The sequence below is a fragment of the Thamnophis elegans genome, chromosome 2, assembly GCF_009769535.1.
Source record: "Thamnophis elegans isolate rThaEle1 chromosome 2, rThaEle1.pri, whole genome shotgun sequence".
In the NCBI taxonomy this organism is placed as follows: Eukaryota; Metazoa; Chordata; class Lepidosauria; order Squamata; family Colubridae; genus Thamnophis; species Thamnophis elegans.
In genome coordinates, this window is record NC_045542.1 from 53,604,744 (window position 1) to 53,632,391 (window position 27,648).

The window sequence follows — 27,648 nt, forward strand, 5'->3', positions numbered from 1 at the left end:
GGGTTGATCTCCCCTAGGACTGACCGGCTTGATCGCCTTGCAGTCCAAGGGACTCACAGGAGTCTTCTCCAGCACCAGAGTTCAAAGGCCTCAATTAAAGCCTCTAGCAGGTTCCTAAATGAACTCTTACTTACCTCTCTCCCTCCCATTATTGCACTGCCAAAGGTTGAAATGTTTTTACTCCACGCCTATGGCACAGGCAGGGCAAAAAGGGTGGCAGTTGGGGCTGTGTGGGCATGCCTGGCTCAGTGAGTCACACTCCACTCTTGCCAAGCACCCCAGAGCCTAAACTGGCAGGGCCCACACATTGCTGCATTTGGGAAGCTGGCCACAGACTGGAGCACAGAGGGTTCCTCTGTGGCCTGGAGAAACAAATATGAGTCCAGCAGGGGGCAAGCTTAGGCCGATGGTGGCTAAAACATGGAAGCTAAAGAGTTACAAACCTGCACCCAGAGCAGAAAGATGCAAAGGGAATGCATTTCTCCTCAGACACATTTACAAAAAGCTCTCCATATTCCCATCTTCCTTGCCACACTCCTCCTTAGCCGGTTACTGGCACCAAACAAATTTATCTTTCTTTGAGTACGCCTGGTCTTGCCCTCTTCTCTCTCTCCCCACTTACAAAAACTAGGTTCAGAGGCTTCAGGGGAAGAAAAAAAAACCAGGCCAACCTCCACTTGGGCAAAAGGCTCTCTTTGGGGAAATTCCTGCCAGTGGCTAGTGTGCAAGGTTTGAGGCTTGTAGGATTAGAAAAAGAGCAATTACATTCCAGTTTCAAAGGCCAGATGTTGCCCCACAGGCGTTAAAAGCCCTTGTCTTTCTTGAAGACAAATTTATCTGGGTGACTGGTAAATTGAATCTGCCCACACTTGACTCTTAGTAAAGCTGAGGTGGTTTGATAGAGGAATGTCAGAGTCCACTGCCACAGCATACCCGCAGTCAGTGCTAACAATCATGCCGGGGAAATCTCATTACTTTGGAATTAAGTGAGTTGCAGGTGTGTACACACCCGCACTTAACTTACACTTACGTGTAAGTGGGTATCTAGTGCATGCACCTGTGTACACTTCAATTAAATCTGAGGCCTCGATGTATCTCTAGGTATTTTCTGTAGTGTCCAGTATCCTCCCTATCCACCTGACATATTTTTAATGTTTCTTTAAAATAAAGCAATTAAGTAATTAAATAGGATGTTGGCATACTGGAAATTGCAGCATTGGCTTGTAGGCTATGAGATATTTTCTGCAATACTTTTGGGCTACAATGCAGTGGTGGGGTCTACACCTCTGAACTGGTTCCCCAATCGCTGCTGCCATCTTGTTTTTGGCTTCTGTGCATGCGCAGAACAAATTTTATTGTATTGCACCTGCGTGCGTGCTGTGCGTCCACGAGCAAACCGGCAGTAGTAGCCGGAACCCATCCCTGCTATAATGGTTGAAAGAATCTGGATAATTAATTTATCTTCTGATAAAAAGCCTTCACATACTCATCAAATTCTTAACACATCTCCATTCCTCAAGGTTTGCCTATATTTGAACTACATCTGCTCCCAGGAATGATTACAAAATACACTGTGGATGATATGAAAATGTAGCATGTCAAACTGAAAGGAGAGGCTCTTTGATTTTTCCTAGCCCTTGTTGCCAATGAGCTCTGGTGGGATTGTAATTCTCAGCCAGAGTAGCTATGCGAGGACCATTTCTCCCATTTTCCTGAAATATATCTTATTAAAGTTCTAGACTAGGACTAAAATGCTGCAAACTAAAACACCTGTTTTTATAATGGAAGGCATAAGCAAGCCATGTGATTACTACTACTGATTTTAAGACATCTCTGCCTTTGAGCCCACACAGTATCTACACCAGCATCACTGGCACTAAACGTGTCTCCACTAAACAGGAGCATGGGGTATGAGCAATCTGACAACAGAGTCATACTGTTGATATTCTATGTTGATAGTAAACTACATGGTCCTTAAGCATCATGCTGAAGATGAGTAATGTTAACATTCTGCGCTGAGCCTTTAAAATACAGCAAGCTGTGATTTCCATTATGGCAGCTTGATATAAAGGAAGCTGTATCCCCAATACATGGGGGGAAGAATAATGTATGAGATCACTTACTGCAAAGCAAGAACTGGGCCAGTATGATATTTCAAAACTTCAGCGTTGGTACACCCAGTCTTATTCCAACAACTTTAACGATATTCATAATGCTCCATAAAAGGATATATAATGCTTTCTGAACTGACTTGGCCTACATCAGAACTTGGCAGAGCCAACTTAGTAAAGGCTGGGAACTTCATCTTAACTTCCAGACTGCTGCTGAGATGAGAGACTAGATTTGAAATTTTTTTGGAACTATCATTGCTTGGGGAGATTTTACAGTGCTGAGTGGGCCTTTCTGCTCTCAGAGGTCTTGACTGGGTTTCCTGTCAATCTCTGAATTTGAGAGTACTTCAGATAAAGATTTTTGACTGTTGCACAGGAATAGGAAAATTCCATCCACTAAAATTTTCCTTCTGATAATGAATAAGATGTACAGAAATTCTGTTGTTCTTTTTTACCCTGATCACATTTATAGCAAGAGAAAAAGAAAGATCTACAAAGAATCATCCTCTGTTGACTTTGTGCCTTCTACGTGTTGTTGAAATACAATTTCCAATAACCCTGATCAGCATCGGTTGTTGTAGTTAATTGGTTGTTGTTAGTGCTAGCTTGAATTCTGTAGAACAGGTTGACAGGAAATAGTTAACTCAAAAGGTAGCACGAGAAAGTGCACGTGCCTTCTTATGACCTTTACCAGTAAAAAGCACTTGGAGTGTACACAGGATTTGGACAAACAGATGGGCGGGGAGGATCCAAGAAGCCAACAAAACAGGCAGTTGGAATTGTTCATTTCAGCCTGGCACACACCTGCAGCTACGTGCCACTCACCCACAGCTAGAGTCCAAAAAGCAAAGAGGATTTTTTTTAATGATAGCAATATAGTCTTACTACTCCCTAATCTTTTCCAGGAGGAGTTGAACTTTAGTCACTGTAGGGCTGCAAATAATCCACTCATTAATCTGTATTCCTTAGTCAACTCAATAAACATAATGGAAGTTTTGATTGGGTTGTTCACTATTGAGGGGGGAGTTATAAAGCTACATGTGCATTAAAGCGGATTTATCCTACCTCTTCTCCACATGCCTACATCCACAAGAAAGATACCTGCCCCTATTTACCCAAAAGCAGCCATTAATTAAGCTGGCTAAAAACATCACTTGTGATGAGAGAATGTAATATTAACTTTAATTACATAATTAGTTGCTTTAAGGCAAAGAAGTATTGTAGAAAATTTCACTACTGCACTAAAAAGTAGCTTCATGTGTGGAAAAAGAATGCTACAAAATGATATAATGGGAAGGGGAATAAGAAGTAAGAGAGCAAAGTCGTTAACAAAGATCTGGTTATAGAAAATATAAAGGAAAACTATGTATGATAGCAGCACCTCCTCAGGTATTTGGCATTAAAAAATATGATGCATTTACTAGGTCAAGCAATTAAGCTGCTCCACATTATTCAAGAGCACTGACTATTTAGGAATGAAATCTCATCCCTGCCCCAATATCCAAGTTAATTTTTTCCCCTGTAGCAATAAATTTAGATGAGCAAATGAAGCACACCGAGAGGAGTGGCCTAGATCCCTTGCAAAGTTGCAGGATCCTAAGCAATCGTATAAATTATGCAGTTATCTGATTAGTAATTAGCACTGATTTAATAACAGATCTATGCTTGGTATTTCTACCAAATACTGGAATTCTCCGGACTTTTTGAGAGTTCCAGTTCCCAGAAATCCTAGCTTTGCAAAGGGGAAAGAGAGACTTTTATATTATATAAGTGAGTGTGTTTACACACACACACACACACACACACACACAGGATATATATTTACATATAATTTTATATATTATAAATTATATATAATTTTATTTACTGGTATATGTTTCATGCTTATGAATATGCTTTTGTGTATATCCAAAGCAAAAAGGGAGAAAACCAATTATAGCCTATAAAGATTCTGTGGGATCTATAAAAATATTGTGGAACAGGCAGGTGGTGATCAGAGTCAATGCAAACAATTCTCTATGGATAAAAAGGGAAAGCTATAGAGGGAGGGCCACAATATTAGGTGGCTTTGTTTCTGTGTTAATGTTTATAGGGTTTGAAGCAGAGGTGGTATTCAGCCGGTTCGGACCAGTTCACCTGAACCAGTAGTGGAAATCGTGGGTGGGCCAGCCCACCTGCCCAGGCTCTATGCCGTCCTATTTAGGCACATTTTCAAGTCAAAGCACATTTACGAACCGGAAAGTAAGTGAATATCAGCCCTGATTTGAGGCCAATCAATCCAAATCACATTTCTAAAAAAGATTAGGGAAAGAAAAGGAGACAGAGATTTGCAGGGTATTCTAAGCTATTCACCCTCCATCAGCCTGTTCTGCAAAATATAAATATGAAAGGTGTGAAGAGCAAAAGGAGGAGGAGGATTAGACTTTTGTAGAAACAATTTAAATCAAAATTACTGTGAAAATACTGTTGGTTTGTAGGTAGTCCAGGATCTTAGCTTCCTATAGAACAGTTCCCTCCTCAAAAAGCACCATAAAGCCCAAAGCAGAACAGGAAGGAACATCCAGGTAATTTCAAAGGGTCTCAATATTGAGGAGAGAACAATAGAAGGAAACAAGGACTGGAAAGTCCACTCTGCCAGAAACAGGGAAGGACACTCCCTCCTCCCTCCCCCAAAGTGTGTGATCTATTATCAGGTCTAGCTCCATAGTAGGAAGGGGGACAAAGAGGTCAGGATTTGTAATTGACAGACAGGAAGCCATTGGGCAGAAACAGCGTTGAGAAAAATAGTTACAAAGAACATTACTAGGCGGAGACAGTTATGCCATTACTTAGTCTATCATACTGAAAACTACTTTTTTTTTTTTTTTTGGCTGTATGTGCCTGGAGTTATATCTGCATTTCTTGAAAAGAAGTCATAACACATACACTACAATGAAGATCATTTCAACCTTCTCAGTGCATTTCTCCAAGAAATTAAAGCCAAAACAATTTCAATAGACTAGCTTGCAAGTGAAGGTTTTTTTTTGTCTCGGGCAAGAATAGTTAAAACTAGCACTTAGATAAGTTTAACTTTATGATTCTGATCAAAATAATGATTTTTGAGAGGATTAAATGGCTAATGGAAGATGTAAAGTGGTTCAAGAAAGCATTCAAATGAATGCAGACACTGACTATTTTACAACTCAATACTTTTTTATCACTCTTTTGTTGATATTATCAAAGGATGGAAAATAGGCCCATCTGACTACTCCCAGAGGGATAAGGGATGATTCGAATCCATGGCTGTGAGAACACGCTGAATTCATAAATCTAAAGGAAGCTTAATATTGTGTTGTGGAAAGGTTTGCAGGAGCAGCCAGTGAAAGAAGAGAAAAATACTCCTTTTTAAAACATTTTAGTCACGCTACAAACAAAAAAGAATCTTAAATAGGCTGAGGGGGTAACTAATTTGTGTCAAGTAATATTGAGACCACCCTTAAAACATTGGACTATTATTCAGAATGAACAGGGTGTAACAGAAACAGAAAATACCCTTCTTATCAGTGGTGAAATTCATTTTTTTACTACCAATTCTGTGGGTGTGGCTTGGTGGACAGGGTAGGAGAAGGATACTGCAAAATCTCCATTCCCACCAGAGGTGGTATTTGCTGGTTCTCCGAACTACTCAAAATTTCCGCTACCAGTTCTCCAGAACCTGTCATAATCTGCTGAACTTCACACCTGCTTCTAATGCTGTAGTTCAAAGACATTAACCTCTTATCTCATCCAGATAACCTTGGATTTGTCCATGTGAGGAAGATAATAAAGAAAGTCAGGCTAAGAAATAGAAAAGAACATTGCAAATTAGGATTAGGGTAAGAAGAGATTTCTCCAGTGAGTTTCTTCCAGATGGAGTATAATGATAGATCCTAGAACAGTCTGGCTGGGTATGATGGAAGTTGAACTTCCAATGCAGTTCAGGAATATCTGCTTCAATTTTCAATTTTGGATATAATATACCAATTGCCAATGCAAAAAGACGAAGGAACAGTTTTCAGATCCATGAGGATATTAGAAGAGAATTGTGGGTTCAAAATGTAAAACACTTGTTTTAAAAAAATCTTTACTGAAGCAGCTTTCAGAAAATGGATTAAATTCAGGTTTAATTGTATTTAGAGAGATACAATGAAATCAAAGAGACCAAAATAAGATTAATTTAAGCCTCACTGATTTCATTAAATTTGTTATTATTATAGTTGCGTCTCTCCGCTCATTTGCTCACCCATAACTATTACTGCATTCAATTCATACAACTGCAGATTTGGCCATTCTACATCCTCCAACATAATAAGCTGTAAATGTTGGCTGTCTTGTTCATATATTGAAAAAGGTACACTTTTCACTGTTGCGAAGGGGAAATAATTAAAAACTAAAAAGAAGGTGCATGTAAGAAGACAATTCTATTTAAAATCCCAACACACACACACACACACACACACACACACACACACACACACACACAGGGTATCTGTTTCTTATTTGGTTACTTTAGAGCTGTGATGTCATAAGTATCAAGAGCAGCATTTTTACTAGAGTAAGACAGCTGACAGTAACTGTTATTTATGTTCAGGAGAAACATAAAGAAGCCAGAAAATTGTTTAACTTGTTACTTTTATTGCACTTTTACTTCTAGGGAGGTGGGTTTAGGAAGGTTGAAGGCAAAACATCTGGGCCAGCCTTAGGTTCTAAACTCCTTAACTTGCTTGCAGGGATATTGTCTTTGCTATTCTGACTCGGATAATAACATATCTTTGAATGGCATAATAGGTACCAAAAACATTGCTCACGACGTTTAGTGCAGTTATGACTAGTACAGAATTAGAGGGGAATTGTACTTCCCCAACATCTTACTATTATAGTATAAGTACAACACCCACAAAAGGAACGTGGTGGCTCAGTGGTTAAGATGCTGAGCTTGTCAATCAGAAAGGTTGACAGTTCGGCAGTTCGAATCCCTAGTGCCGCATAACGGAGTGAGCTCCTATTACTTGTCCCAGCTTCTGCCAACCTAGCAGTTCGAAAGCATGTTAAAAAACCAGTAGAAAAATAGGAAGGTGGGAAGGAACAGCATTCCATGCACCTTTGGCGTTAGTCATGCTGGTCAATATGATGATGAAGACATCTTTGGACAGCACTGGCTCTTCGGCTATGAAACTGAGATGAGCACCGCCACCTAGAGTCGGGAACGACTAGCACATATGTGTGAGGGGAACCTTTACCTTTACCTTATGACACCCACTTGATCTTGATTAATCTTGGAAATCAAAGTAAGGTTGGACTTTGTTACTACTTGGATAGAAACCATGGAGAAATATGAGACTAGACTGGTACTTGGACAAAATAATCCCCAAAGAAGGCTATGGCACATTTGTACCCTGACCACTGAAGTTTCCAGGAATCACGTTTGCCTCAAAAAAGATTTTCAACTTCTTCTTTTTTTTAATGTGATCTCTCTAGATATCTGAATGTAAACAGCTGCTTATCATCACTGAATAAATAGTGCTTGGTGGAAAAAGGTGGTTTGGCAAAGTCCAAAGTCAACCATTCCAATTCATTTATTGCTAGCAGGATGCAGCTGAAAACAAGGGTTGATTCAATCTTTCCTGACTTTTACATTTCAACAGATATTATAATCTTGTAAGTAGTCTCCCATGCCTAAGGAAAGATTCCTGGGCCTTTAGGTAGTTCGTTTCGTAAGCTGAAGAAGTCTGCTTTTCTCTTGGAATCCAAAATTTTACCCGTTTCTCACTCCACTACGGAAACAGCTGGGGAAATCATTGGGTGAGGAGGGGGAATCAAGCCATTCCTTCCAAAATATGAAATGGTCTTTTTTTTTCCAGCTGGCAAGGAAACCTGTTACCGGCCTATGAAGTCACTCTTTCTTCTGGGATCCAGCTACTCCTCTTTTCAGGATGCGATAGCTTTGCAGCCCTTCATTTATACAAGGAAAAGGTGGAGCCTTGTCTATTTCCTTCATCCTTCCGAAAGGGCAGAACAATTCCAGGAGGAACTGAAATGCATGTGATATGACAGGGGATCTGGTTCGGTTGACAAATGTTCTCCCAGTGCTGGAAAGAGTGGCTCCTTTTCCTTTAGAGATTTCACAGGACCTCTATTCTGAGAAAACCTGCTTTAACATAGCTATTCCAAGTAAAATTTAGCAAAACTGTGAAGTTGAAATCCCTAAATGTTATTGGGTTTCCGGATCCTTGATTCTCCTTGTCACGGGCTGCAACTTTTGTGAATGTAGTTAACCACTGCTGTGGACTGCGCAAGAAAAAGTTGGAAGGAAATCACTGTAGCCAGGTATAGAGTTAAAAGTGTGTCTGGTACAGTTGGCCATACACAATTAAAAGATGACTTCAGACAATCATATACAGTTTCACTTTCCATTAAAAGAGAAGCATCCAAAACACTCCAGGACATCTTTATGAGTGCCAGATGTCTATGTAGATAGAGCCTGCAGATGAATTTGCAATTGCAGCCACATGTTCTTCCAATCACTCAGTAGTAGCGTGGCTTCCAAATGCCATTTAGCCAAATTGCTTAATTGAGCAGAAACTAATATTCAGTACCAAGCATTGGAGGGAACTAAGTACGTGATGCTTCAGGAGTTACAGCAGCACCTGCTGGAACTGCCTTGAGACAGCTGTGGCTGGAACATGGAGGAATTGCTGCAGCCAAATGAATAGATGTAGAAGGTGGCGATGGCTCCTCCCACCCATTTCCATGACTCCTGAAAAGAATAAGGCTCTCAATGGTTACAACAGGAATGGTCCACGGGTGAAATGCTACCAGTTCGGACCGGTTCACCCAAATTGGTAGTAAAAATGCTACCAGTTCAGGCGAACTGGTATTTCTGACAATCAGCTGTGATGCGTGATTTATATTAGCTAGAAAACAGGATTTCCTGCTTTCTAGCTAATCTAAATCACATGGCACAGCGGATTTACCCCCCCCTTGCTGTTCTACTTACCTTTGCAGGTGCACTCAATAGCAGGCCCCGCTAACCCGTCTGGATATCATCATGTCCATTTTTTATGCTCTGTGTATGCACGGAGATGGTACATGCTCTCACATTTGCGAACCGATAGCAAAGGTAAGTAAATTTCACCCCTGGAATGGCCCCTGTAGCCCCTGTAATTGTGTCAGTGCTTTTTATTGAGAAAGCATCAAAATCTTGAAAGCTTGACCACCTGTGCCTATTACACAGAACTAAAGAATGTTAAGAATGCTTCTAAAAAGTAAGTAAGCTTACTTTCTTTGTAATATTCTCTTCTTTCCCTGGGCTTAAATCATTCCTATTGCAAGGTCATACCTATGATTCTCTACAAATTGCCTCCTCTGTGATTAAGCTGATAAATACGTCATTACATTAAATGTGAACTGATCTTTCATCAAATGCCTGAGGTTCATAGGTGTCACACATATGATTAGGTTAAACGTGAAGATTAGGTAAATTGCGCCACACCAACCCAAGTTTTTATGCAGTATCAGAGATCTCTGAAGGAAGATGAAAAGGTGTAGAAAGTGAGGAGGATGATCCTAATGGAGATATGCAAGAACCCTTCCGTAGGCAAAAGGGGCTGAAGCATTTTTAAGTCTGAAAAAATGAGATAACATTTGGAAAAGCCTCAGGCAGAAGCCTCCCTAATTCACTGAACTGCAAGGATACAAGAATTGCAAGATTCTCTTATGGTAGCCAATCATAGTAAGAGTAGTTTTTTCTTTCTATGGAATTAATTTCCTGGTTTGGTCTACCAAGTGGGGCAGACAGGAGGTAACACGAAGACCCAAAATGAAGCTTGGAACTATACTTTACTTTATTTCATGTTCCTGATACAAATGATAAGAGCGAACAATTGTAGCACAATTTCCATTTGATCATAATTCCAATTCCACAAAATGTGTTTGTAGAATGCATACAGAAAATAAGAAAGCAATTTGTGAAGTATGTTGTGTGTGATGTGTCATATAAATGTATTCAAGAGTTTATATAGAAACCATTATTTGGGTTGAGTTTACATAATATGTTAAGTGATTGAATAATCGTTTATGATTAATAACATTAATATGATTAATTGTATTAATCATAGTTTGATGATACAGCAATACTATTAACCTTGATTTACAAATCATAATAATTGGATTCACAAGATTTGGTCAATCATAATTACATTATGGGTTAGTGCAATATGTGACACCAATCACTTAATGGTTTTTCAGTGGTTTTGGTTACAAGGAATTACAGTTAATTTTCTTCCTCTGTAGCACTTGAGAGAGAAAGCAGTGATTCTACTGATGTTTACATTTTTATATATTCTACCAAAGTAACTCTTCTAACCTTATTTACATTTTTTCCTTTGGTTTTGTTGTTTTTAACTAGTTTTCGGCTATGTTTCTTTCTTAAAAATATTTGAAAGTTATTTTTAGGTTTCTTTTTGAATAATACGGTTTTTATATAATAACAACCACAACAACAATATAGTTTTATTATTGAGAACCAGTTTACTGCGGTGATTAAAGCAGCAGCAGGTTAAAAACCCAGGAAAAGACCATTGGCTTACCTGAAGGGTCCTTCTCTGTGCACCGTGGGAGAGTCCAAGCATGGGTTATTTCAGTCTGCTTGCCCTGGATTGAGAAGTCTTTTCCCTGGCCACGCCTCCTTGCGTGGCTACGTTCTCCAGAAAAAATAGAATAGTCTAGTCCGTGAGGATGTCATAAGGAGACCAAGTTCAAGTCAGTAGACAATGTCACCACATATCCTGGGACCACTGGGCGGGTTGGACTCTCCCGCGGTGCACAGAGAAGGACCCTTCAGGTAAGCCAATGATCTTTCTCCTGTGCACCGCTTGGATAGTCCAAGCATGGAACATACCCAAGTTACTGTCCATCGGGGCGGGCAGAGAGATGGTCCCGGGGCTCATTCACATGAACAACCGCCTAGAGTACTCTCCTGCCGAAGGCCGCCTCAGCCGAGGCAAATACGTCAAGCTTGTAATGTCTGACAAAAGGAGAAGGTGAAGACCACGTGGCCACCCGACAGATCTCCTCAATCGAAGCCTCGGTGGCCCAGGCTGCCGAGGTGGCGGCGCTCCTCGTAGAGTGGGCAGTGATGTTACGTGGAACCACCCGAGCCTGGCCTTCGTAGGCGGAGGCAATGCATGCCCTCAACCATCTTCCCACGGTGGTAGAGGTGACCTTCTTGCCCAGAGAACCAGGCTGGAAAGATATGAACAAGGCCTCAGACTGCCGGAAGTCTGAGGTTCGGTGGAGGTAGACCTTCAGGGCTCGCCGAACGTCCAGTGTGTGCCAAGAGCGCTCGCGCGCGTGGGAAAGGCGTGGGCAGAAACTCAGCAAGATGACTTCTTGCGCTCTATGAAAGCGGGTGTTAACCTTCGGAATGAAGGATGGATCGAGTCACAAGACGACCCTGTCAGGATGAACAATGCAAAGGTCCTGACGAACCGACAAGGCCGCCAACTCGGAGATACGGCGGGCAGAGGTGATGGCTATCAGGAAGGCTGTCTTCAGCGTGAGGTGACGAAGAGAAATGGAACGCAGAGGCTCGAAAGGTGGGGCGGTGAGCACCTGGGGCACCATGGACAGCTGCCAGGTGGGGTATCGATGGATGGTGGGCAGACGTAGGTTCGAGGCGCCCTTCAGGAAACAACCTACCCTGGGAACCTTGCTGAGAGACAAGGAAGGATCCCTGGCCCAGACAGTAGACAAGGCCGCCACCTAGCGCTGCAGCGTATTGGGGGACAACCCCTTCTCAAGAAGTCCCAAACGCGGCACACAGGCGCAGTAACAGGATCCAAGAAACGGTCCTCACACCATCTGGCGAAGGAGGCCCACGTGGCATCGTAAATTCTCATCGTGGAGGGATGCCGAGCAGCTTGTATGGTGCACCTCCTCCGAGAGACCGTTCCTCAGCAGGTCCCCCTCAAGTGCCAGACGGCCAACTGCAACCACTGGGGATCTGGATGGACAACGACCCCCTGGCAGAGGGAGACCTGACTCGGAGGGATCCGCCACGGAGGGGACACCGACAGGCTGACCAGGTCGGCGAACCACGATTTTCGGGGCCAATGGGAAGCCACGAGAATCACCTCCGCCTCCTCCGCAATGATCATGGATAGGACTTGCGGCAGGAGAGGAAGCGGAGGGAAGGCATAGAACAGACCCCGGTGCCAGCGGCACCGCTAAGCGTCCATTCCTTCCGCCCCCGGGGTCGGAAATCGGGAAAGGAATCTCTCCAGCTGGGCGTTCTCCCTGGTGGCGAAGAGGTCCATCAGGGGCAGACCAAACCTGCAGGTCAGGTGGTGGAAGAGGGCCGGGTTGAGTTGCCACTCAGCAGGGTCGATGGTAGTCCTGCTGAGCCAGTCCGCGTGGGTGTTGTCGACGCCCGAGATGTGATCGGAGCGGATGGACTCCAGGTGGCGCTCCGCCCAGCGGCCCAGTGCTTCCGCTTCCGCCATCAGCCGCTTGGATCTGGTGCCACCCTGGCGGTTGATGTGCGCCTTGGTGGCCACGTTGTCCGTCATCAGGAGGACGTGACGTTGATGAACCGACAGATGGAAGTGACGAAGCGCCAACCTCGCCGCCCTCAGCTCTAGAAGGTTGATGCTGCAGCGGGATTTTGACGTGGACCATTTGCCTTGGACCACGAGTTGGCCCATATGCGCTCCCCAGCCGGAGAGACTGCCGTCAGTGGTGACGACCACCCTGTCGGGCTCCCTGAAGAGGTGTCCCTTGAGGATCGCAGGCGACGTCCACCATCGGAGGGACCTCTTCACGGTCGGAGGAACGAGAATCAGCATGCTTGAGTTGCTCCTGTTGGCCCTCTGGTGGGGCAGAAGTAGCCACTGCAGAGCCCTTGAGTCCCCTGGCCCAGGGGACAATCGACAGGCATGAAATCATCTTCCCCAGCAACTGCGACAAGAGAACCACCTGAGCCTGCCTTGCACGGATCACCTTGTGTGTCAAGGACCTTAGAGCCTCTACCCTGTCTTGGGATAGGAACACCCTGCATGAAGAGGAATCTATCACCGCCCCCAGGTGGTTGATTCTGGTGGAAGGAGTAAGGTGGCTTTTCTCCAAGTTGAGAGAGAAGCCGTGGTTTCTGAGGGTCCTCATGGTGATGCGCAGGTCCCGCACGGCCTGTGGCCTGGACGACGACTAAATGAGGATGTCGCCAGGTAGCACTGGAGCCATATGGGCCTGCGCAGGAGGTGGGCAGCCACTACCGCCAGAACCTTTGTGAAGGTCCTGGGAGCCGACGACAGGCCGAATGGAAGGGCCCTGTATTGAAAGTGTCGACCAGCATAGAAGAAGCGTAGGAACCTCCTGTGCTGTGGACGGATGGGAATATGGAGATATGCCTCCTTTAGATCGATAGAAGTCAGGAAGTCTCCCTGGCGTAACCCTGCCAGGATGGACTGGAGGGACTGCATCTTGAACCTCCGGTAGGCAATGAACCGGTTGAGATTCTTGAGGTCCAAGATGGCCCTCCACCCCCCTGAGTTCTTGGGCACCAGGAAGAGGATGGAATAATAACCCCTCCCCTCCTGCCCGGGGGGCACCTGCTCTATGGCGTTTATCTCCAGGAGGTGAAGGACCTCCTGGTCCATCCGCTCCCTTTTCACAGGACAGGAGGGAGTGGGACGCCTGATGAAGTTCCTGGGGGGAGGGGAAAGAAACTCCAGTGAGAGGCCCTCCCTGATGGTCTGAAGCACCCAGGCATCCTCCGCCGTCTGGGCCCAATGGGAGGCGAACAACTGGAGTCGACCCCCTATGGGAGATGACATCGGGGAGTCACTTGGACTTGCAAAAGGGCCTATTGGAGGCCCCACCGCGATTGAACTTAGGGAACCCATATTGCTGCCTCCCCCTGTCGTGAAAGGGAGACCTCTCTGCGTCCTCTCCCCTGACTGGCCCGAGGATCTGTTGGAAGGATTAAAGGCGGCAGATGTGGAGGGCTCGGAGGTACGAAAGGACTGCCTTCTATGATAGTGGGAGGATTTGTGGCCCTGCTTCTTGGAAGTAGAGGGCAAGACCTTCCTCTTGTCCTTGGACTCTATGAGGAAGGGGTCCAACATCTCCCCAAACAGCTTGGCACCCTTGAAGGGCGCCGCGGCCAGCTTCCATTTGTGTTTTTGGTCCGCCTGCCAGTGGCGGAGCCAAATGAGGCGGAGGGAGGTGACATTCGACGCTAGGGCCCTGGACGCAAATTTGGTGGCATTAAGCGAAGCGTCCGCGGCATACTGGGCCGCCGCAACCGTCTTAGACACATCCTGGTGAAGACGAGCATCATCAACTGGGAGTTTGCGTTGGAGTTCCCGCAGCCAGATCACGACAGCTCTATTAAAGAATGAGGCAGAGGAGGCCGCTCTAATGGCCCAGGCCGCCGCAAGATGGGTCTTGTGGCAGGCCTTCTCCGCCTTTTTGTCCTATGCATTGAGGCCTTCTAGGAGGTCTGTGGGGAGGGGCGGGTTAGAGGTGAGAGCCGTGATAGAAGGGTCCACTTCTGGCAGGACCAAGAGATCCTCCAGGGCGGGCTCCATTGTATACAGCTGTTTATCCACCCCACTGGGGGAGGATAAGGTGGCTGGCTGACTCCATTGACGTTGTATAAGGTCAAGGAAAAGTTTGAGAATTGGCACCAACTGCTGGTGGGAAGGAGGAATCTTAAACATGGCTGCATTGGGATTCACCGGAGCAGCCCCTGGAAGGGCTGGAGCTGGCGTGGGTTTAACCCCTTATCCGGTAGCTACCTTCACCTTTTGTAAGAGTGATTTCAATAGGCTGGGCTTGAAAAGACCCCAAAAGGCCGGGGCATCGGAAGGGAGGTCCTCATCATCAGACATCTGAAAGAGATCCTGGCCAGGGTCCTCAAGGGCAGAGGCCTCACTGACCACGGAAGACTCAAGGGAGGGGTGGCGCACACGCTTTGGTGGGGGAGGACCCGTCTGAGCGGGCTGAGAGGGGCCTGAGAACGGAAGCTCGCGCTTCCGCATGGCAGCCTCGATGCCCTTTGCAATGGCCCGGGCCACAACCCCTTGCATGCGAGGGGATAACTCAGAATCCGAATCCGAATCCATATCCAGATCAGCAGGCTCCCCTTGAAGAGGAAAAGAACCTGCAGGAGGGATAGATCCGGAAGGCCCCACAGGGTCTTGCCCCTGGTCATAGGACCAGGAAGGAGTAGGGGAAGAGGGAGCCAAGGATCTGCCAGGAGATAACTCCTGCGACCCAATCTCCTCGGTCAACAAGGCTGCAGAGTCCTCCCTGGAAGGGGGCAGGGCTAAGGATCCCCCAGGGGTAGAAGATGGGGGGATATCCTTCTCCGCCAGGCGCCTGGCCCTCTCAAACTGCTTGTCAAGGGCCCTCTGGCGCCTTTCGGCATCCCTAGCCTCGGCCATAGAGGGGGTCTTGGGGTGTTTACCCTGGCTGACCACCCTAACCCTGCCTGAACCTTCCTCCACAGTGGGGGGGGGAGCCTCGCTTGGAACCTGCGGGGGATCCTGTCTACCAGCGAAGGAACCTGAAGTAGAGGGATCCATGGTGAATGATCACATGGGCAGATCAGGCAAGTGCAGGGAGGTGGCAGGAGAACAGGAAGCTCTGGCTGGCTACTCTGCAACAAAGGAACAAAGAGGAAAACATAAGTTGAAACACTCAAATGATCCAAAACCACAATAAACGTAAATACACGAGAGTGCCAGAGACAGAGCAGAGAGGGTGGAGGCCAAGGAATCTGCATATAAGAGCAAGACCAATCGGGAAAACCAGAGGGATACCCAGGAGCCTGCGAAGAAAAAAGAGGGGAAATTTAAATTGCCAATCATGCAGGCCCCGGGGCCTCTCTGTGCCAGAGCGCAGGCCACGGACGGCACTGGTGCTAGCGCCGCATGGCGATCGATGAGGATGGCAGAGGGACAGTTGAGGGATAGTTGAGAGCCCCCGCTGTACCCCCTGTTCACCCAGCGGCTGCCCAATGGGACGGAGCTGAAGCGGTGGGCCTGGGTCTAAAAGGGCGCGAAACACCTTAGCCCAAAATGGCCACCGCAACAGCGTGGGAGGAAGAGAGGACGAGCGTGGAGCGAATGCGGCTAAAACCGCCAGCCTCGCTCGCCTCTGCGGCAGGCTGAACCTTCACTGGGGCCAGAAACGAAGAAACTGCGGTAAAACAACAAAGGATGGCAAGCGCAGCCTCGCTGCATGTCCTAGAAGCCTCGCCGCCAATCGCCGCGCCTTTAAAAGGCAAGCGGCAGGCCTCCGAAGCTGGCTGCAAACACGCGGCCTGGAGAGCCCTCCCCCACTCACCCGTCTGCCTCCCAGCCTCCAAGAGGCTCAAATGCAGCAATCCAGGCTGCTCAGGGACGAGGAAGAAAGAGGAAGAAAGGCAAAAGAATTCAAGAAGGGAAAAGACCAGAATGGAGAGTCCAAGCCAAAGGGAAAAAAACCAAGTAGCTGGAGCTCACAGAATTCAATCCGATCGGGCTGGACTGAGAATTTTTTCTGGAGAACATACCCACGCAAGGAGGCATGACCAGGGAAAAGACTTCTCAGTCCAGGGCAAGCAGACTGAAATAACCCATGCTTGGACTCTCCAAGCGGTGCACAGGAGAACCATGAGTTCCAGTCCTGCTTTAGGCACAAAGCTAGCGGGGTGACTTTGGGTCAGCCACTAATTCTTGGCTTTGTGAAGCAGGCCAGGGCAAACCACTTCTGAAATCTTGCCAGGAAAACTGGTGGGACTAGTTCAGGCTGCTGCCAGGAGTCAACGCTGACTCAAAAGCATACACATACAAAATTACATTAGTATATTGCTATTTAGTTTATTGTATAATTTCACATTTTTAAAAAAAAGAAATGTGAAAAGAAATGTTTTTGAAGTTTAGAAAAATAATTGTAATGGCACATTCCAGGGAGGACTCTGCCTGGATATTTTGCAAAATGGGAGGCTCATTTTTCTTGAAAAATTACGATGCATTAAAACAATGCAATTTACCATGTAAAGATATTGTTCAGGTTGGTGCTGTTCAACAGTGGTGGGTTCCTACCAGTTCACACTGGTTCGAGTGAACCGGTAATGATTTGGCAGCCTGGGTCGTTGCCTGCCATGCCCCTGAACCGGTTCTCTGGCGCTGCCATCTTGTTTTCTGTTTCTGCACATGCGCAGAACAATTTTTATTGGCCTGTGCATGCCCATGCAGTGCACGCATGGGGGACACACACGAGCAAACCGGCAGTAGTGCCTGCCAGAACCCACCCCTGTTGTTCAGGTACCTTAAACAGACCTTAATGTAAAACAAATGTTTGTTGTCTTTAAATGCTGTTGTTGTTGACTCTAGATCTGTATCAACCTTCTACCATTTCACTGCATAATTCAAAATGCTCTAAATCAATCAGGCAAATTAAAAAAACATGTTAGAACTGGCCAAACAATTCTCTTTCTATATGCTACCTTCCTGCTTAATTTGATATCAGCCTAATAAAGGGAGGAACAAAGTTGCAGTATATTCACGTGACAAAAAAAATTAACTTAGTCCTACAATAGAGCAATCGGCCATGTGCTCTTTGAATTCACTACATGCCCCAAAGCAATTTCAGATCCTGCTTCTTTTTGTTTGCTTTTAGAAAATATAAATGGTATAATCTGCAATGCGTGGAGTGCATGGATTATGGGAAAAACAGGTGTGAGACTGTTTCATTCATTACTTCAGGGACAAAAAAACAACAACCCAATGATGCAAGAGGAGTCCAGTCCTTAAACCTATCTGTGAGCATGAAGATTCTACCATTTAGATTACATCTGTTGAAAGGGGTGGGTGGGAAATGAAGTGGAAGAGAGATGAAACAGCTTATCCAGGATTGCCCAAAGGGTCACCTTGGGTCAGAGTTTGTATTCTTAACTATTCTGCCTTCCTTTTCTCATGCTGGGAATGTCTGAAAATCAGGAGCAAAATCTCTCCCTATCCATAGTTGGGAATAAAGGTATTGTTTGGGATTGTGAAGGCAATTTCAGATTCACCGACACTTTCCAGCAGTTTTACTTATGGCTGGAATTGTCAAATGGTTGAATGTTTTAAAATGCGACAGAGATGCCTGTCATGAACTTTGACCTGACCAAGGTTTATTCTACAAACAAATTCCCCTATTCATCAGGAAATAACAGAAAGCTTGGCTAATATTTCCCTCCACTCACTGTAACTGCCAAGGAGGTTTGTCCAAGAAAGAGTTGTTGCTATCGAAGCGTTATGCAAAACAAGGTCTGTTTATATTAGCATAGTTGTAACAATAGTTTTCGCAGTGATCTATGACTGTATGTCAGTATCAGTAATATTATATCCCCTTACTTCCCGCTATCCTCTAGAAATGCTTTGGAGGACACTAGACTGGAAATTCCCTCCAAAATTTCCAGCTAGCATAGCCAACAGCTGCGAATTTTCACTCTTGAAGTTCTAACCTCCACACAAAATAGGCTTAGCCTGATATTCTTTAACCACAAGATTCCAGCCATTTTATAGTATTCATCCTTGCAAAGATCTGTTGGTACTTGCAGATATTGTTATGCTCTCCCTTTTTTTTTTAATGAGCCGGCTTTTATATACAAGCAGGGCTTTTCCAACAAAACTTTCTCTTCCTTATTTTCCATGCAATCATTGAGCAGCAGAAAGATTTCTTAAACACCTGGGTATTTCTTGTCTCAATTCCTCCATTTTGGACAAATTAGAAGGAGAGCTCCTACTGCTGACAAGAATAATTAACACTTCTTTCGTGGCAAACTAAGCCTTCTGACTGAAAGGCTGAACAGCTCTGATAGACATCATCTTCATCAGATCAGGAATCATTAATTGTATTCCTAAGAGCCATAAGGCATGATTGTCTCCATGCATTCAAGCACTGCTGATGAAGCCAATGATAGATATATGGTTCAAAGCCAGATATGAATGTGTCCAATTACCTAGGGAGTACTTTATTTTGTGGAACATTACTTAGATCCATTCTAATTGGACTTCCAGTGTTCATCTGGGACAGATATTATCTTAATGAATGATAGAATAAAAGAGGGAACGAAATAATGGATGCAGGAAGTACAATGTTCCTGGACCATGTTTTAAGAGTAGACTATATGAAAGGGGTATGCTTCAGGTCCTATCTGGAGGAAAAGATTCGAAGAATGATACTTTTTCATCAGAAACTACATACTTTAAAAAAATCTATTTTCATTAAACTACCAGATGGAAGTAATTTAAGACTCAATCATTTATATACACAGAATTACATTTAAATTTGATCTAATTTCAAAAAGATGAAAAAACTTTTTTGAAACAGATTTCCACGAGAATAAATGTAAAAATGGCAGAAACCAAAATACTAAAGGTCAGGACTACTTAATATGATTGAAAGTGTGCAAGATACTTCTAAATAACTTGGATATTTTACATGCTCACTAGGGAGGCATAGGTACTATCAATATATGAGAGTGCTTTTTTAACAGTTTTGAAATTTTATCCTGAGTGACCCCAGGAAAAGACACAGGTACTTTAAAGTATTGCAGATTCATATTACATATCTCCATCTATTCTGAAATACCTTATTAGAATCAAAGTTGAAATGCTTAACATCCCTACAAGGTACATCTAGGCTTAATTACTGTTACCTGGAGATGCCCTTGAAGATGGTCCAGAAGCTCCAGTACGTTTGGGATAGAATATCTTCTGTGGTGGCCCCACATCTCTGAAATATCTTCCTAGAGAACCCTAGATATCTTTTCTTTGATTTGGTTCTAAGAGAACTTTATGGGAAACATTCTTCTCTACATTTTATTAATGTTAATATATTATTATATATAAAGTTTCATCCATAGCTGTCATTTATGGGCCAGCTTTTTAATATTTTAACAATTTTAATGAGGAACATTCATTTTTATAAGCGGATTATTTCTGTTATATTTTTAAAATATGTGTCTGCCTATTTTTGAGGACTGAATTAGAATTACTTTCCTGTCTAGAAAATTCTAAACTCTGTGGGAGCCAGATCTTATGGTTTGAAGAATAACAGGAAGATTTAATGTCAAACAGTCTGAGGTCCTCATCTAGGAATAGGTAACAATAGGATTAAAAGTCCCATATTTGTTTCAAAAATCCGCCTAATGCACTGTGAGTATGCGGGGGAGGAAAAGCAAGAATGGGCAAGTAAGAAAGAGGTTTTTTTCTCCCCCGCCCCCATCAAAACAGGTGAAACAGTCTCAAGCCTTCTCTACTGGATCATCCTTCCAGGGCATGTCAAAAGGGAAACATAAAAGCATGGGCACATTTCCTTGTATCTTCCCCCAGAGATGGTAAAGAAGCACTAAGAGGCAACTGCTGTGTTTCTTGCCCTTTCCTTCATTACTTTGTTTTTTGTTGTTGCTGCTGTCTCTGTCAGGTCTTTACAGAACAAGATCACAAGGTGTATATATTCCCCCTCCCCAGATAATCAGACATCCTGTTCTGTACTGTATCGCTATCTTGTTCTCTTTAACTTGTGTCCTTTAATAGGAATCCGAGCCTTTCTGCTTCTATCTCTAGCTCTTATGCAATGGACCTAGGACTTCATGTTATTCTGAGCAGCATCTGTTCTCCTACTAAATCTATAACTATGCCATGATGAGGGATGGCTCTTTCCTTATTCCTCCTACAACACCTGCTCTCCTGGAGGTAGGATTTATGAGTTTCACTCTTGGTTCAGAATCCCTGCTCCATATGCTGTTATCTGCCTCATCTGTTTGTACAAAGCGTGATAGACCCCTGACAGATGCGGTCAGATGCAAAGGGGAACAATGGGCCGAAGACATGGTGACAAAAGAACGATTTACACATGGTTAAATACAGCAATTAAGGTTAAAGCTTTGGTGGCAAAAGTGAAAAAAACTACGATCCTCACCCCCTTCTCCTAAATTTTTGTAAAACTTCTAAATTCTAAAACTTTCTAGACTCCTTTCAGTCGGGCTTCAGGCCTGGCTACAGCACGGAAACTGCTTTGCTCGCGCTGATCGATGATCTCTGGCGGGCCAGGGATAGGGGTCACCCCTCTATACTTCTATACTTGTGCTCCTTGACCTCTCAGCGGCCTTCGATACCATCGACCATGGTATCCTTCTGCGACGGTTGCAGGAGGTGGGAGTGGGAGGCACCGTCCCTCGGTGGTTCTCCTCCTACCTCTCGGACAGGTTGTAGTCGGTGTTGGTCGGAGGGCAGAGATCGACCCCAAGGCCCCTCAACTACGGGGTGCCGCAGGGTTCGGTCCTGTCCCCCCTCCTATTTAACATCTACATGAAGCCGCTGGGTGAGATCATACGCCGGCACGGGGTTAAGTACCACCAATATGCAGATGATACGCAGTTGTATCTGTCTGCCCCGTGCCAACTCAGCGAAGCAGTAGAAGTGATGTGCCAGTGCCTGGAGGCTGTTAGGGTCTGGATGGGAGCAAACAAGTTGGCACTCAATCCAGACAAGACCGAGTGGGTTCTGATGTTCCCTCCCAAAGATTGGCCAACTATTCCATCTCTCAGGCTGGGGGGTGAAATTATACGCCCCTCAGAGAGAGTTTGCAATTTGGGAGTCCTCCTGGATCCCCAGCTGACTTTAGAACACCATTTGTCAGCTGTGACCAGGGGGACCTTTGCCCAGGTTCGCCTGGTGCACCAATTGTGACCCTACCTGGATCGGGAGGCCCTTCAGACAGTCACTCACGCCCTTGTGACCTCAAGACTGGATTATTGTAATGCGCTCTACATGGGGCTGCCCTTGAAGAGTGTTCGAAGACTCCAGTTAGTCCAGAACGCAGCCGCGCGAGCGATTGTGGGTGCACCCAGGTACACCCACGTCACACCTATCCTCCGTGAGCTGCACTGGCTACCCATTAGTCTCTGAATCCGCTTCAAGGTGCTAGTCGCTACCTATAAAGCCCTACATGGCATGGGACCTGGGTACCTGAGAGACCGCCTCCTGCCGATTACCTCCCATAGATCGATCAGATCTCACAGGTTAGGTCTCCTCCGGATTCCATCCGCCAGCCAATGTCGGCTGGCGACCCCCCGGGGGAGAGCCTTCTCTGTTGCAGCTCCAGCCCTCTGGAATGATCTCCCTGTAGAGATCTGGACCCTTACGACCCTCCCGGCTTTCCACAAAGCCAAGTCCTGGCTGCTCCAGCAGGCCGGGGGACCTGTGAAACATCCAGCCCCGCGGAAATTGTGAATGTTGCTGTTTTGTTTTTAAAGTGTTGTCTTTGTCTAGTCTTCCCCCTTCCCTTGTGTATTGTGAGCCGCCCTGAGTCCTTCGGGAGTGGGCGGCATACAAGACAAATAAATACAAATACAATACAACTTGTAGCTGATAAGCAGTCTTCTTCTTCTTCTTGTACCATATCCATCATCGAATGTTGATGATCATGTTGGCAATCCTATTTTTATCAAAATCTGCACGAAAAAGTGCTGCTGAGTTTCGTCCCAACCAGTCTCTTAGATTTTGAAGTCATGAGGTTCTTCTTCTGCCTGGACATCATTTGCCTTCAATCTTTCCCTGGAGGATTAAGTGAAGCATGGTGTATTTTTCCAGGTGTCGCATCACATGTCCAAAATATTCTGACTTTTGCTTTTTAATGGTTTTGATGATTTTCCTTGGCTTTCCCAGGCGGCTTATCACCTCCCCATTTTTGATTTTGTCAACCTAGCTTATACGTTACAACCCAGTCTGTAAATCCACAATAAGCAGTATACTGATAAAGCAGTATGATGCTAAATTACCAGGATGTCTTGGAGAGATACTACCTTCTTAATTTAGTTATTGTTGGTTACTTCGAGTGCATTCCAAGGCAGAAAGATAGATACTAACTGAATTTTTAAACAACAGCAACAATAATAAGTAATAGTCAAGAGTCCTTTCTGTTTTGTTCTTCAATTTCTTTTCCTTCTGCTCAGATTCTTTTCTTGGAGATGGGCTGGCTGGCTAGCTATCTGGTAGAGAGAGGATTCACCTGATCCATTTTTACCTCACCTCATCTCTTTCCAATGTGTAACTCAGGAGTATGTGCCTGAAGGGTGCTCATCTTACATTTTACAGTATGGATTTAGGCTGAAATTCCTTTCCTTTGTTCCTTTTGTGTGGCTTGTAATGACTGGTCCCCATAAATCTCTTCAAAAGGCCTTCTGTCAACAGCACAGGCATCATGAATACCCTAGCGGTACCTGGAATCCCTTGATTTTTTTTTGATGGCAGTGAGTTGACTGAGGGGCTCCTAGTTGGCTCCTGGTCATACAAATGGGGCTGATCTGCTGGGCAGGCAGATTTAGACACGGCAAAAACCCCATCTAAAAGTGGCCATATGGCAGAATCATCTCACATTTCCACATCTACAGGCAACTCAGATGGAGGGTGGGTACACAACAGTAATAATGACAATAAGAACAATTTTGACCTTCCCACAGATTTGCTATCTTCCCTCCTTTGTTGTTTGTTTTTTCCGGAGGACGTATTGAGCTCACTAACCAAAGGCATACTTTGCCAAGGGAACCTGATCTGTTTGCAGTTGGTTGGTGAAATGCCAGCGACGTGCTATGAGAAGGGTCACCACATACCTGGTCTAGAAGAAGTTCATCAATGGGACATTCTGAATGGGATACACCCAATGGATTTTGCCAAGGCTGACATAACTCAATGGGATGAGGAAAAGGAGCAGCACAGCTGTTTCTACTTACATTCTAATAATTTCACAGCTTATACTGAGGAAAAGAGAAGAAATGGCTAATGAGGGACCAAAGGTTGGTTTAAATAAATTCAACCCAGTCAAGGTTCATTTTTAGCAAAATCATGTAGCAGAATTCCTTCCTGGCCTGTAGTACTTCATGTTGTATATTTCTGAATGCTCTTGCCTCATAAAACAAAAACAAAAAAAGACAGAAGCCATTCCTGAATGTAGAGTTGTACATCAGATACTTGCAAGGAGAGGTTTAGTCTCCTTGGTGTGCTAGTTTATATTTTTAAACCAGCTTTCTTTATTTTTCCTCTTTATTGATACAAGATTGTACTGTATGGTTCACAGTCTAATATCTGTCCGGGACACTTACAGCATTCTGCATATAGAGCTTGCAGATACTGTATATGGGAATATAATGCAGTTCATATTAAAACTGAAAGGGTGCTTTAGAGCAGGCATGGATGCAGTGCCACTTCCTCCTAAAAAAATGAAGCCTTTTCCCAGCCTCACATGAAAGCTGTGCAATCCCACAAAAACATGTGTTTGAGTTAAGAAGACACTGACAGGATACAAAAAATTTTTTTCCAAGTGGACAAAGACATTCTTGCTCAGGCTCAGGTCTCCTGAGCCGATGTGAAGAAGACATAAACAGAACCTTAAGAATACAACAAGGAGCCAGGAAGTATTGCTAAATATAGTCCAGGAAACAGATGCTGTAAGACACAGAATCTGAGGTTATTAAAAAACAACAACAGAACATTAGATTAGAGAACTGGCAGCCAAATGTAAGGAAACAGTACACACCTTTTCTAGGGCTGAACAAGAACTTGAAGTAGTGTGAGCTCACGTGTGGGTATCAATCACTGTAGAACGTCCCACAGCATTACAATCTTCAGATGAACAACCTCTGTGCAAGCTGAAAATGATGGGAATTGTAGTCTAGCACATCTGAAAGGCATTCAGGGTGGCTTACGTCTCCCAAGAACATTCTGTGCATATTCATAAGCAAGTATTTTGAAGACTGATGCTGGTTCACAGTTGGAAAAGCATATATTTTCTCATCAATCTATAATTTCTGTAATAGGATATCTGATTTGGGGATAATCAACTGATCTAGAAGATTCAGTCGGTCCAGATAAATCTTGTTTTAATATTATAGAAACCAGCTGGGAATTTGTAGTTTTCAAGAGGGCTTACTTGGATAAGATTGTTCTATCAGTTTCTTAACATTCCTTCTAGCAATCATTGTATTAGGCTGGTTTTGTAGCTGACTACCAATCTCCAGTTCTGACCTGGTTGCCTATAAAACTCAAAACCACTTAGTCTTGTCTTAGAAAAAGCTTATGATTGTTTCCAAAAAGTACACCACTCTTGTTATTGCTATTATTAGCAGTAACAATAATCTTATTTTTAAAAAAAATATATTTAATCTTAAAACAATGGCATATTGTGAAAAAAGTTTATTTAACTTTCTCACAGTCTCAAAGTAAATGGCTCTGTGTCATCTGGTACATTGCATGATGTCCTCATTAAGAAGGGAGTTCGAAATCTGCAGGGACCCCATGGAAGATCTTTTCCATATAACCTTGGAAAAAAGACAATTCTGACTTGAAGGCCTCCCATGCAAGGTGATCAGTGAGAAAAAGAAAATTATCTGTCTAGATTTCTTCATCCAAATCTGAGATACCCCTCCCAGCTGTACATTTATGCATTTTTAATTTGTTTAAAAAATAATAATAATGATGGAATTGTTTTCCCCCCTCAGCTGACCATCATCCTCAATAATACAGTAATGATTAGAACAGTTAATAAACATAACACTGAAATGAAATCCTATGCGGGGGTAGCATTTCTTTTCAGTATTCACAGATCCATTTTTTTATAGATAGATTTTGAAAAAGACCTCAACCCATATATGTGAGATAAAACATAGGATGGTATTACGGGGCTTTGTAATATGGATGAGTTCCATGTTTGTAATGGTCAAATTAAAAACATCTGAAAAAAAGCATCCTCAGTGTATTGACATTCACATCAGGTATGGTGATAAATCTGGGCTCTTTGAGATTTTGCCCCATATTCTGGAACTTGCTTACAGCAGAAACTTATAGACATGAGACAATTACATAAGCAGCTTTATTACAGCTGTGACAGAAATCATACATGCCCCAAACAGCTACCTAATGCAGAACAGAGAAATCAAGGCATACACTTTCTCCCTTTGTCTGCGCAAGAGTTTAAATTATAGACTATTTCTTCCTGCTTTTTGAAATCAGAGGAAATGTGGAAATTCTCTTCCTACCCCTGAGACTGAAAGATATCTGTTCATTGTTTATGTAACGGTGCTGTCTAGCCTGAGAACTACAGGTTTCCTCCTCACCAGCTTTAATCTTTACATTGAATACAAAACAAATTATGTTATGAAAAAATCCCAGGTAAACCTATCACATTCATAGGATAGACAATTTTAGGCAAACATGACATACATAATGACTTGAACTACATGTTATCTGCTGTTCAGACTATCGTATTTTTCTAAATGTGGTACCAATTGATGAGAAAGCGAGACCACAAGGGGAATATGTACCCATTTCTTTATTTTGTTTCATGGTAAGAAAATGCTAGTGTAAAAGATTAAACTTCCAAGCAGCAGATCTTTCAAAAGCAGTTATTTCTACACAAATTATATATGGATTCATATACAATGTATAGATTTCACTACTTTATATTGTTGTGGATTGCAATTCTTCAACTAAATTAGAGGCTAAAGTTGTTAGAAGGTAAGTTTAGCCACAGAAATTAAAGGATGCCATAACTTCTTTAGTATATTCTTATATTTTTGGCTAAAGAAAAGAAAACGTAAAACTCAGGAATGGAAATATGTATGATTCTAGGACAATTTTGCCAATATTGCACAGCTATTCCATCTCTTCCTTCTCAATGTATTTTCTGTAGTACAAAAAGGATGAACAAATGGTTGGAACAATTAATTAAGCATTATCCTCTAAATGACTTGTAAAAACCCACAAATGAGATTGCACACTAAAAGCATCCTACAGATTCTATAACATTATAAGAGCATCCAGTTTGCTACACCTTGTCTAAGAAGAAAGCATCTCTTTCTTCTAGTTAGCTGGCCAGTAAGCATTGTTCTATTTAAATAGCCAACAACAAGGTAGACACTGAGTTTATGCAAATCCTACATTGGTAATAATTAGCTAAAGTGTTCTGGAACTCTAACCTCTATCTAGACTGATGATGCTTCATCTTTCATAAGCAGTACAAATTATTATTATTATACAATTGTTTCACAGCGGCCAGTTGTTTCGCCGGATTTGGCATTGGTTACTAGTCGGGCCCCACCCAGGGGCCTAGGACGTCGTAACATATTTTCGTAATATGCGTGCAGATCCAAGCAGTGCGGCTTTTTGCATTTGACTGATGGTGATTTTGTCAATTTTTAACTGTTTTAAATGTAATTCCAGTGCTTTTGGAATAGCACCCAGTGTGCCAATTACCACTGGAATTATCACTGCTGGTTTGTACCATAGTCGTTGGATTTTGATTTTTAAGTCATGGTATCTTGCGATTTTTTCATGTTCCTTCTCGGCGACTCTGCTATCACCTGGTATTGTGATGTCTATGATTGTGACCTTATTTTTCTCAACCAGTGTGATGTCTGGTGTATTATGCGCCAGTATTTTGTCAGTTTATATGCGAAAATCCCACAAGATCTTGACCATCTGATTTT

The 27,648-nt window shown here is 43.8% G+C and overlaps 1 protein-coding gene and 1 long non-coding RNA gene across 6 annotated transcripts in view; one reads left to right on the plus strand and one right to left on the minus strand.

Annotated features, from left to right (window-relative positions):
* The window catches only part of CASKIN2 (CASK interacting protein 2), a 189,698-nt gene that overhangs the window by 105,818 nt on the left and 56,232 nt on the right, over positions 1-27,648 (minus strand). The window lies entirely within an intron of this gene.
* Positions 7,167-8,546, plus strand: LOC116503202. The gene is made up of 2 exons (XR_004254671.1): positions 7,167-7,787; positions 7,991-8,546. It is a non-coding gene; the product is annotated as an uncharacterized LOC116503202 (long non-coding RNA).